At 38.4% G+C, this 11,644-nt stretch overlaps 7 non-coding genes across 7 annotated transcripts in view; all 7 read left to right on the top strand.

Annotated features, from left to right (window-relative positions):
* The window catches only part of LOC148601394 (U2 spliceosomal RNA), a 193-nt gene extending 138 nt beyond the window's left edge, over positions 1-55 (top strand). Inside the window, exon 1 of the small nuclear RNA XR_015917495.1 lies at positions 1-55. This exon is cut by the window's left edge and continues 138 nt beyond it. This is a non-coding gene — a small nuclear RNA (U2 spliceosomal RNA).
* Positions 56-1,593: 1,538 nt separating this feature from the next.
* Positions 1,594-1,786, top strand: LOC148601393 (U2 spliceosomal RNA). The gene has a single exon (XR_015917524.1). It is a non-coding gene; the product is annotated as a U2 spliceosomal RNA (small nuclear RNA).
* A 1,536-nt stretch (positions 1,787-3,322) lies between these two features.
* LOC148601392 (U2 spliceosomal RNA) lies at positions 3,323-3,515 on the top strand. Its single transcript, XR_015917494.1, has one exon. It is a non-coding gene; the product is annotated as a U2 spliceosomal RNA (small nuclear RNA).
* A 1,536-nt stretch (positions 3,516-5,051) lies between these two features.
* LOC148601391 (U2 spliceosomal RNA) lies at positions 5,052-5,244 on the top strand. The gene has a single exon (XR_015917493.1). It is a non-coding gene; the product is annotated as a U2 spliceosomal RNA (small nuclear RNA).
* A 1,535-nt stretch (positions 5,245-6,779) lies between these two features.
* On the top strand, positions 6,780-6,972 carry LOC148601390 (U2 spliceosomal RNA). Its single transcript, XR_015917492.1, has one exon. It is a non-coding gene; the product is annotated as a U2 spliceosomal RNA (small nuclear RNA).
* Positions 6,973-8,500: 1,528 nt separating this feature from the next.
* On the top strand, positions 8,501-8,693 carry LOC148601389 (U2 spliceosomal RNA). Its single transcript, XR_015917491.1, has one exon. It is a non-coding gene; the product is annotated as a U2 spliceosomal RNA (small nuclear RNA).
* A 1,533-nt stretch (positions 8,694-10,226) lies between these two features.
* LOC148601388 (U2 spliceosomal RNA) lies at positions 10,227-10,419 on the top strand. The gene has a single exon (XR_015917490.1). It is a non-coding gene; the product is annotated as a U2 spliceosomal RNA (small nuclear RNA).
* Positions 10,420-11,644: the final 1,225 nt, after the last annotated feature.

The following is an 11,644-nucleotide window of genomic DNA, read 5'->3' as shown; positions in this document are numbered from 1 at the left end:
CTCTTGCCACGGGTTGGCCTGGTATTGCAGTACCTCCAGGATCGGCCCACTCTCCCTTTCGGGAGAGAATTAAATTAAATAGAAGACCAGTTTTCCCTTTAAACTGCTACACAGTACACACAGCGGACACGACAGATACATAGGGTAAAAAAATAATTCTCCCGAGGAGGGACAGCAAAAAAAAAAAAATAAAATAAAATAAAATAATAATAAGCCAAAACAAATAAAAAATAATAATAATAAAAACAGGGACCCGACCGACCTGTAAATGAGAATTATTATTTTTATTTTTTTTTATTTTATTTTTTTTATTATTACTTTTTTTATTACTATTTTATTTATTTATTATTTTAGATTTGCTACCCCCCCCCCCCAAAAAAAAAAAAAAAAAAAAAAAGAAAAAAAAAAGAAAAAGAAAAAAAGAAGTAAAAAAATTAAACTGGCACATCTTTTATATTTTGTGCAGCTTTTCTTTATTCACAGACGGACGAGACCAATAGATAACAGTGCAGACGTACGGAAGTGCAAGACGACGTTATGTCCCCTTACTTATTGTTTCGCAATTTCCCCTATCGACGAGAGTACACATGGGACGTCGCCCGCTGCTAGAAATGTAAGTAAACAAAGCTCATGCCATTTCCCCTGATATTAGGCCGGTAATTTTGTGAGGATCGAGACCTAGGCCGTCCGTGACATGCTAAACACGTTTTGCACGTGGAGCACGATTTTCTTTATTGTGTGACACGACTTTCTTATGAATATTGTCTGAAATCAATATGTAATGGTGACACTGTAAGCGTTTCCTATTATTCCAGTTATTTCCCTTTGAACGCCTTTGTTTTGTTTTGTTTTTTTTTCTTTTGACAAAAATTGAGACGCAGGATTGACACGAAGTTTTAAGGCACATTCTTCATCTAGCATCCGTAGCCCAGCGGTAAAGACGCTGAGCCAGCATGCCGGAGGTGTTGGGTTCGAGTCCCGGTCGGGGGCTTGAAAAAATTTGAAAGTATCATATTAAATGTAACTTAACTTAACTTGAATTGTAATTGCTAATTGCGAGGTCGGAATATGTTTTTGATATGTTTTGTTTTTTCTTGGATGCGAAATGCATTGAAACAGCAGGAAAAAAAAATCACAGAACCCGGCACCCTGGTCAGAGCTGGACACTGCATGCAAACGAGGACCTTTACGGACGGTTTTCGACAGAGCCGCCGAGATTGCCTCCATGCTCGTACACTTTTTCTTCCGTCATATTTAAATAGCCGAGTGACAGAAAAATCGACGATTACAGTACGTTATAGCGACACCTTGATTTAAATGCAATGTCGAATACGTATGTCAAACGTTGTCTCTCCTTTTCTAGCATTGCCTATATGTGTGATAGCAAAACTTTCCCTTTTACAAATTTCAGCAGACTTACCGACTTTCGACGAAATCGACAATGAAGCATAAATGACACCAGACAGTCCAGTGCCGCTAAGTACAGGTTTGAAGGGAAAACGGTTGGAAATTTTGCACAGAAATTGAGAGAAAAAAACCTCTTCAAGAGAGAAGTTTCCAATGAACATCTACGAGAACTTTCTGTAACTCGGCATCGCTTCTCGGCCTTTTGGCTAAGATCAAAGTGTAGTATCTGTTCTTATCAGCTTAATATCTGATACGTGCCCTATGTGGGTACTTCGATATTAAACTGATTTTTGCACCTAGGTGAGATGTTGAGTGCTTGCACCACTCTTGCCACGGGTTGGCCTGGTATTGCAGTACCTCCAGGATTGGCCCACTCTCCCTTTCGGGAGAGAATTAAATTAAATAGAAGACCAGTTTTCCCTTTAAACTGCTACACAGTACACACAGCGGACACGACAGATACATAGGGTAAAAAAATAATTCTCCCGAGGAGGGACAGCAAAAAAAAAAAAAAAAAATAAAATAAAATAATAATAGGCCAAAACAAATAAAAAATAATACTAATAAAAACAGGGACCCGACCGACCTGTAAATGAGAATTATTATTTTTATTTTTTTTTATTTTATTTTTTTTATTATTACTTTTTTTATTACTATTTTATTTATTTATTATTTTAGATTTCCTACCCCCCCCCCAAAAAAAAAAAAAAAAAAAAAAAGAAAAAAAAAAGAAAAAGAAAAAAAGAAGTAAAAAAATTAAACTGGCACATCTTTTATATTTTGTGCAGCTTTTCTTTATTCACAGACGGACGAGACCAATAGATAACAGTGCAGACGTACGGAAGTGCAAGACGACGTTATGTCCCCTTACTTATTGTTTCGCAATTTCCCCTATCGACGAGAGTACACATGGGACGTCGCCCGCTGCTAGAAATGTAAGTAAACAAAGCTCATGCCATTTCCCCTGATATTAGGCCGGTAATTTTGTGAGGATCGAGACCTAGGCCGTCCGTGACATGCTAAACACGTTTTGCACGTGGAGCACGATTTTCTTTATTGTGTGACACGACTTTCTTATGAATATTGTCTGAAATCAATATGTAATGGTGACACTGTAAGCGTTTCCTATTATTCCAGTTATTTCCCTTTGAACGCCTTTGTTTTGTTTTGTTTTTTTTTCTTTTGACAAAAATTGAGACGCAGGATTGACACGAAGTTTTAAGGCACATTCTTCATCTAGCATCCGTAGCCCAGCGGTAAAGACGCTGAGCCAGCATGCCGGAGGTGTTGGGTTCGAGTCCCGGTCGGGGGCTTGAAAAAATTTGAAAGTATCATATTAAATGTAACTTAACTTAACTTGAATTGTAATTGCTAATTGCGAGGTCGGAATATGTTTTTGATATGTTTTGTTTTTTCTTGGATGCGAAATGCATTGAAACAGCAGGAAAAAAAAATCACAGAACCCGGCACCCTGGTCAGAGCTGGACACTGCATGCAAACGAGGACCTTTACGGACGGTTTTCGACAGAGCCGCCGAGATTGCCTCCATGCTCGTACACTTTTTCTTCCGTCATATTTAAATAGCCGAGTGACAGAAAAATCGACGATTACAGTACGTTATAGCGACACCTTGATTTAAATGCAATGTCGAATACGTATGTCAAACGTTGTCTCTCCTTTTCTAGCATTGCCTATATGTGTGATAGCAAAACTTTCCCTTTTACAAATTTCAGCAGACTTACCGACTTTCGACGAAATCGACAATGAAGCATAAATGACACCAGACAGTCCAGTGCCGCTAAGTACAGGTTTGAAGGGAAAACGGTTGGAAATTTTGCACAGAAATTGAGAGAAAAAAACCTCTTCAAGAGAGAAGTTTCCAATGAACATCTACGAGAACTTTCTGTAACTCGGCATCGCTTCTCGGCCTTTTGGCTAAGATCAAAGTGTAGTATCTGTTCTTATCAGCTTAATATCTGATACGTGCCCTATGTGGGTACTTCGATATTAAACTGATTTTTGCACCTAGGTGAGATGTTGAGTGCTTGCACCACTCTTGCCACGGGTTGGCCTGGTATTGCAGTACCTCCAGGATCGGCCCACTCTCCCTTTCGGGAGAGAATTAAATTAAATAGAAGACCAGTTTTCCCTTTAAACTGCTACACAGTACACACAGCGGACACGACAGATACATAGGGTAAAAAAATAATTCTCCCGAGGAGGGACAGCAAAAAAAAAAAAAAAAAATAAAATAAAATAATAATAGGCCAAAACAAATAAAAAATAATACTAATAAAAACAGGGACCCGACCGACCTGTAAATGAGAATTATTATTTTTATTTTTTTTTATTTTATTTTTTTTATTATTAATTTTTTTTTTACAATTTTTTTTTTTTTTTTTTTTATTTTGTCAACCCCCCCCCCAAAAAAAAAAAAAAAAAAAAAAAGAAAAAAAAAAGAAAAAGAAAAAAAGAAGTAAAAAAATTAAACTGGCACATCTTTTATATTTTGTGCGGCTTTTCTTTATTCACAGACGGACGAGACCAATAGATAACAGTGCAGACGTACGGAAGTGCAAGACGACGTTATGTCCCCTTACTTATTGTTTCGCAATTTCCCCTATCGACGAGAGTACACATGGGACGTCGCCCGCTGCTAGAAATGTAAGTAAACAAAGCTCATGCCATTTCCCCTGATATTAGGCCGGTAATTTTGTGAGGATCGAGACCTAGGCCGTCCGTGACATGCTAAACACGTTTTGCACGTGGAGCACGATTTTCTTTATTGTGTGACACGACTTTCTTATGAATATTGTCTGAAATCAATATGTAATGGTGACACTGTAAGCGTTTCCTATTATTCCAGTTATTTCCCTTTGAACGCCTTTGTTTTGTTTTGTTTTTTTTTCTTTTGACAAAAATTGAGACGCAGGATTGACACGAAGTTTTAAGGCACATTCTTCATCTAGCATCCGTAGCCCAGCGGTAAAGACGCTGAGCCAGCATGCCGGAGGTGTTGGGTTCGAGTCCCGGTCGGGGGCTTGAAAAAATTTGAAAGTATCATATTAAATGTAACTTAACTTAACTTGAATTGTAATTGCTAATTGCGAGGTCGGAATATGTTTTTGATATGTTTTGTTTTTTCTTGGATGCGAAATGCATTGAAACAGCAGGAAAAAAAAATCACAGAACCCGGCACCCTGGTCAGAGCTGGACACTGCATGCAAACGAGGACCTTTACGGACGGTTTTCGACAGAGCCGCCGAGATTGCCTCCATGCTCGTACACTTTTTCTTCCGTCATATTTAAATAGCCGAGTGACAGAAAAATCGACGATTACAGTACGTTATAGCGACACCTTGATTTAAATGCAATGTCGAATACGTATGTCAAACGTTGTCTCTCCTTTTCTAGCATTGCCTATATGTGTGATAGCAAAACTTTCCCTTTTACAAATTTCAGCAGACTTACCGACTTTCGACGAAATCGACAATGAAGCATAAATGACACCAGACAGTCCAGTGCCGCTAAGTACAGGTTTGAAGGGAAAACGGTTGGAAATTTTGCACAGAAATTGAGAGAAAAAAACCTCTTCAAGAGAGAAGTTTCCAATGAACATCTACGAGAACTTTCTGTAACTCGGCATCGCTTCTCGGCCTTTTGGCTAAGATCAAAGTGTAGTATCTGTTCTTATCAGCTTAATATCTGATACGTGCCCTATGTGGGTACTTCGATATTAAACTGATTTTTGCACCTAGGTGAGATGTTGAGTGCTTGCACCACTCTTGCCACGGGTTGGCCTGGTATTGCAGTACCTCCAGGATCGGCCCACTCTCCCTTTCGGGAGAGAATTAAATTAAATAGAAGACCAGTTTTCCCTTTAAACTGCTACACAGTACACACAGCGGACACGACAGATACATAGGGTAAAAAAATAATTCTCCCGAGGAGGGACAGCAAAAAAAAAAAAAAAAATAAAATAAAATAATAATAGGCCAAAACAAATAAAAAATAATACTAATAAAAACAGGGACCCGACCGACCTGTAAATGAGAATTATTATTTTTATTTTTTTTTATTTTATTTTTTTTATTATTACTTTTTTTATTACTATTTTATTTATTTATTATTTTAGATTTGCTACCCCCCCCCCCAAAAAAAAAAAAAAAAAAAAAAGAAAAAAAAAAGAAAAAGAAAAAAAGAAGTAAAAAAATTAAACTGGCACATCTTTTATATTTTGTGCGGCTTTTCTTTATTCACAGACGGACGAGACCAATAGATAACAGTGCAGACGTACGGAAGTGCAAGACGACGTTATGTCCCCTTACTTATTGTTTCGCAATTTCCCCTATCGACGAGAGTACACATGGGACGTCGCCCGCTGCTAGAAATGTAAGTAAACAAAGCTCATGCCATTTCCCCTGATATTAGGCCGGTAATTTTGTGAGGATCGAGACCTAGGCCGTCCGTGACATGCTAAACACGTTTTGCACGTGGAGCACGATTTTCTTTATTGTGTGACACGACTTTCTTATGAATATTGTCTGAAATCAATATGTAATGGTGACACTGTAAGCGTTTCCTATTATTCCAGTTATTTCCCTTTGAACGCCTTTGTTTTGTTTTGTTTTTTTTTCTTTTGACAAAAATTGAGACGCAGGATTGACACGAAGTTTTAAGGCACATTCTTCATCTAGCATCCGTAGCCCAGCGGTAAAGACGCTGAGCCAGCATGCCGGAGGTGTTGGGTTCGAGTCCCGGTCGGGGGCTTGAAAAAATTTGAAAGTATCATATTAAATGTAACTTAACTTAACTTGAATTGTAATTGCTAATTGCGAGGTCGGAATATGTTTTTGATATGTTTTGTTTTTTCTTGGATGCGAAATGCATTGAAACAGCAGGAAAAAAAAATCACAGAACCCGGCACCCTGGTCAGAGCTGGACACTGCATGCAAACGAGGACCTTTACGGACGGTTTTCGACAGAGCCGCCGAGATTGCCTCCATGCTCGTACACTTTTTCTTCCGTCATATTTAAATAGCCGAGTGACAGAAAAATCGACGATTACAGTACGTTATAGCGACACCTTGATTTAAATGCAATGTCGAATACGTATGTCAAACGTTGTCTCTCCTTTTCTAGCATTGCCTATATGTGTGATAGCAAAACTTTCCCTTTTACAAATTTCAGCAGACTTACCGACTTTCGACGAAATCGACAATGAAGCATAAATGACACCAGACAGTCCAGTGCCGCTAAGTACAGGTTTGAAGGGAAAACGGTTGGAAATTTTGCACAGAAATTGAGAGAAAAAAACCTCTTCAAGAGAGAAGTTTCCAATGAACATCTACGAGAACTTTCTGTAACTCGGCATCGCTTCTCGGCCTTTTGGCTAAGATCAAAGTGTAGTATCTGTTCTTATCAGCTTAATATCTGATACGTGCCCTATGTGGGTACTTCGATATTAAACTGATTTTTGCACCTAGGTGAGATGTTGAGTGCTTGCACCACTCTTGCCACGGGTTGGCCTGGTATTGCAGTACCTCCAGGATCGGCCCACTCTCCCTTTCGGGAGAGAATTAAATTAAATAGAAGACCAGTTTTCCCTTTAAACTGCTACACAGTACACACAGCGGACACGACAGATACATAGGGTAAAAAAATAATTCTCCCGAGGAGGGACAGCAAAAAAAAAAAAAAAAAATAAAATAAAATAATAATAGGCCAAAACAAATAAAAAATAATACTAATAAAAACAGGGACCCGACCGACCTGTAAATGAGAATTATTATTTTTATTTTTTTTTATTTTATTTTTTTTATTATTACTTTTTTTATTACTATTTTATTTATTTATTATTTTAGATTTGCTACCCCCCCCCCCAAAAAAAAAAAAAAAAAAAAAGAAAAAAAAAAGAAAAAGAAAAAAAGAAGTAAAAAAATTAAACTGGCACATCTTTTATATTTTGTGCAGCTTTTCTTTATTCACAGACGGACGAGACCAATAGATAACAGTGCAGACGTACGGAAGTGCAAGACGACGTTATGTCCCCTTACTTATTGTTTCGCAATTTCCCCTATCGACGAGAGTACACATGGGACGTCGCCCGCTGCTAGAAATGTAAGTAAACAAAGCTCATGCCATTTCCCCTGATATTAGGCCGGTAATTTTGTGAGGATCGAGACCTAGGCCGTCCGTGACATGCTAAACACGTTTTGCACGTGGAGCACGATTTTCTTTATTGTGTGACACGACTTTCTTATGAATATTGTCTGAAATCAATATGTAATGGTGACACTGTAAGCGTTTCCTATTATTCCAGTTATTTCCCTTTGAACGCCTTTGTTTTGTTTTGTTTTTTTTTCTTTTGACAAAAATTGAGACGCAGGATTGACACGAAGTTTTAAGGCACATTCTTCATCTAGCATCCGTAGCCCAGCGGTAAAGACGCTGAGCCAGCATGCCGGAGGTGTTGGGTTCGAGTCCCGGTCGGGGGCTTGAAAAAATTTGAAAGTATCATATTAAATGTAACTTAACTTAACTTGAATTCTAATTGCGAGGTCGGAATATGTTTTTGATATGTTTTGTTTTTTCTTGGATGCGAAATGCATTGAAACAGCAGGAAAAAAAAATCACAGAACCCGGCACCCTGGTCAGAGCTGGACACTGCATGCAAACGAGGACCTTTACGGACGGTTTTCGACAGAGCCGCCGAGATTGCCTCCATGCTCGTACACTTTTTCTTCCGTCATATTTAAATAGCCGAGTGACAGAAAAATCGACGATTACAGTACGTTATAGCGACACCTTGATTTAAATGCAATGTCGAATACGTATGTCAAACGTTGTCTCTCCTTTTCTAGCATTGCCTATATGTGTGATAGCAAAACTTTCCCTTTTACAAATTTCAGCAGACTTACCGACTTTCGACGAAATCGACAATGAAGCATAAATGACACCAGACAGTCCAGTGCCGCTAAGTACAGGTTTGAAGGGAAAACGGTTGGAAATTTTGCACAGAAATTGAGAGAAAAAAACCTCTTCAAGAGAGAAGTTTCCAATGAACATCTACGAGAACTTTCTGTAACTCGGCATCGCTTCTCGGCCTTTTGGCTAAGATCAAAGTGTAGTATCTGTTCTTATCAGCTTAATATCTGATACGTGCCCTATGTGGGTACTTCGATATTAAACTGATTTTTGCACCTAGGTGAGATGTTGAGTGCTTGCACCACTCTTGCCACGGGTTGGCCTGGTATTGCAGTACCTCCAGGATCGGCCCACTCTCCCTTTCGGGAGAGAATTAAATTAAATAGAAGACCAGTTTTCCCTTTAAACTGCTACACAGTACACACAGCGGACACGACAGATACATAGGGTAAAAAAATAATTCTCCCGAGGAGGGACAGCAAAAAAAAAAAAAAAAATAAAATAAAATAATAATAGGCCAAAACAAATAAAAAATAATACTAATAAAAACAGGGACCCGACCGACCTGTAAATGAGAATTATTATTTTTATTTTTTTTTATTTTATTTTTTTTATTATTACTTTTTTTATTACTATTTTATTTATTTATTATTTTAGATTTGCTACCCCCCCCCAAAAAAAAAAAAAAAAAAAAAAGAAAAAAATTTGAAAAAGAAAAAAAGAAGTAAAAAAATTAAACTGGCACATCTTTTATATTTTGTGCGGCTTTTCTTTATTCACAGACGGACGAGACCAATAGATAACAGTGCAGACGTACGGAAGTGCAAGACGACGTTATGTCCCCTTACTTATTGTTTCGCAATTTCCCCTATCGACGAGAGTACACATGGGACGTCGCCCGCTGCTAGAAATGTAAGTAAACAAAGCTCATGCCATTTCCCCTGATATTAGGCCGGTAATTTTGTGAGGATCGAGACCTAGGCCGTCCGTGACATGCTAAACACGTTTTGCACGTGGAGCACGATTTTCTTTATTGTGTGACACGACTTTCTTATGAATATTGTCTGAAATCAATATGTAATGGTGACACTGTAAGCGTTTCCTATTATTCCAGTTATTTCCCTTTGAACGCCTTTGTTTTGTTTTGTTTTTTTTTCTTTTGACAAAAATTGAGACGCAGGATTGACACGAAGTTTTAAGGCACATTCTTCATCTAGCATCCGTAGCCCAGCGGTAAAGACGCTGAGCCAGCATGCCGGAGGTGTTGGGTTCGAGTCCCGGTCGGGGGCTTGAAAAAATTTGAAAGTATCATATTAAATGTAACTTAACTTAACTTGAATTGTAATTGCTAATTGCGAGGTCGGAATATGTTTTTGATATGTTTTGTTTTTTCTTGGATGCGAAATGCATTGAAACAGCAGGAAAAAAAAATCACAGAACCCGGCACCCTGGTCAGAGCTGGACACTGCATGCAAACGAGGACCTTTACGGACGGTTTTCGACAGAGCCGCCGAGATTGCCTCCATGCTCGTACACTTTTTCTTCCGTCATATTTAAATAGCCGAGTGACAGAAAAATCGACGATTACAGTACGTTATAGCGACACCTTGATTTAAATGCAATGTCGAATACGTATGTCAAACGTTGTCTCTCCTTTTCTAGCATTGCCTATATGTGTGATAGCAAAACTTTCCCTTTTACAAATTTCAGCAGACTTACCGACTTTCGACGAAATCGACAATGAAGCATAAATGACACCAGACAGTCCAGTGCCGCTAAGTACAGGTTTGAAGGGAAAACGGTTGGAAATTTTGCACAGAAATTGAGAGAAAAAAACCTCTTCAAGAGAGAAGTTTCCAATGAACATCTACGAGAACTTTCTGTAACTCGGCATCGCTTCTCGGCCTTTTGGCTAAGATCAAAGTGTAGTATCTGTTCTTATCAGCTTAATATCTGATACGTGCCCTATGTGGGTACTTCGATATTAAACTGATTTTTGCACCTAGGTGAGATGTTGAGTGCTTGCACCACTCTTGCCACGGGTTGGCCTGGTATTGCAGTACCTCCAGGATCGGCCCACTCTCCCTTTCGGGAGAGAATTAAATTAAATAGAAGACCAGTTTTCCCTTTAAACTGCTACACAGTACACACAGCGGACACGACAGATACATAGGGTAAAAAAATAATTCTCCCGAGGAGGGACAGCAAAAAAAAAAAAAAAAAATAAAATAAAATAATAATAGGCCAAAACAAATAAAAAATAATACTAATAAAAACAGGGACCCGACCGACCTGTAAATGAGAATTATTATTTTTATTTTTTTTTATTTTATTTTTTTTATTATTACTTTTTTTTATTACTATTTTATTTATTTATTATTTTCCCATTGCCACCCCCCCCCCCAAAAAAAAAAAAAAAAAAAAAGAAAAAAAAAAGAAAAAGAAAAAAAGAAGTAAAAAAATTAAACTGGCACATCTTTTATATTTTGTGCAGCTTTTCTTTATTCACAGACGGACGAGACCAATAGATAACAGTGCAGACGTACGGAAGTGCAAGACGACGTTATGTCCCCTTACTTATTGTTTCGCAATTTCCCCTATCGACGAGAGTACACATGGGACGTCGCCCGCTGCTAGAAATGTAAGTAAACAAAGCTCATGCCATTTCCCCTGATATTAGGCCGGTAATTTTGTGAGGATCGAGACCTAGGCCGTCCGTGACATGCTAAACACGTTTTGCACGTGGAGCACGATTTTCTTTATTGTGTGACACGACTTTCTTATGAATATTGTCTGAAATCAATATGTAATGGTGACACTGTAAGCGTTTCCTATTATTCCAGTTATTTCCCTTTGAACGCCTTTGTTTTGTTTTGTTTTTTTTTCTTTTGACAAAAATTGAGACGCAGGATTGACACGAAGTTTTAAGGCACATTCTTCATCTAGCATCCGTAGCCCAGCGGTAAAGACGCTGAGCCAGCATGCCGGAGGTGTTGGGTTCGAGTCCCGGTCGGGGGCTTGAAAAAATTTGAAAGTATCATATTAAATGTAACTTAACTTAACTTGAATTCTAATTGCGAGGTCGGAATATGTTTTTGATATGTTTTGTTTTTTCTTGGATGCGAAATGCATTGAAACAGCAGGAAAAAAAAATCACAGAACCCGGCACCCTGGTCAGAGCTGGACACTGCATGCAAACGAGGACCTTTACGGACGGTTTTCGACAGAGCCGCCGAGATTGCCTCCATGCTCGTACACTTTTTCTTCCGTCATATTTAAATAGCCGAGTGACAGAAAAATCGACGATTAC

This window comes from Perna viridis, chromosome 12 (assembly GCF_037379345.1).
Source record: "Perna viridis isolate PV_CMFRI_1.1 ecotype Kerala chromosome 12, ASM3737934v1, whole genome shotgun sequence".
NCBI lineage: Eukaryota > Metazoa > Mollusca > Bivalvia > Mytilida > Mytilidae > Perna > Perna viridis.
Note: the sequence above shows the minus strand (reverse complement) of the source record. Positions and strands in the feature narration are given on the sequence as shown.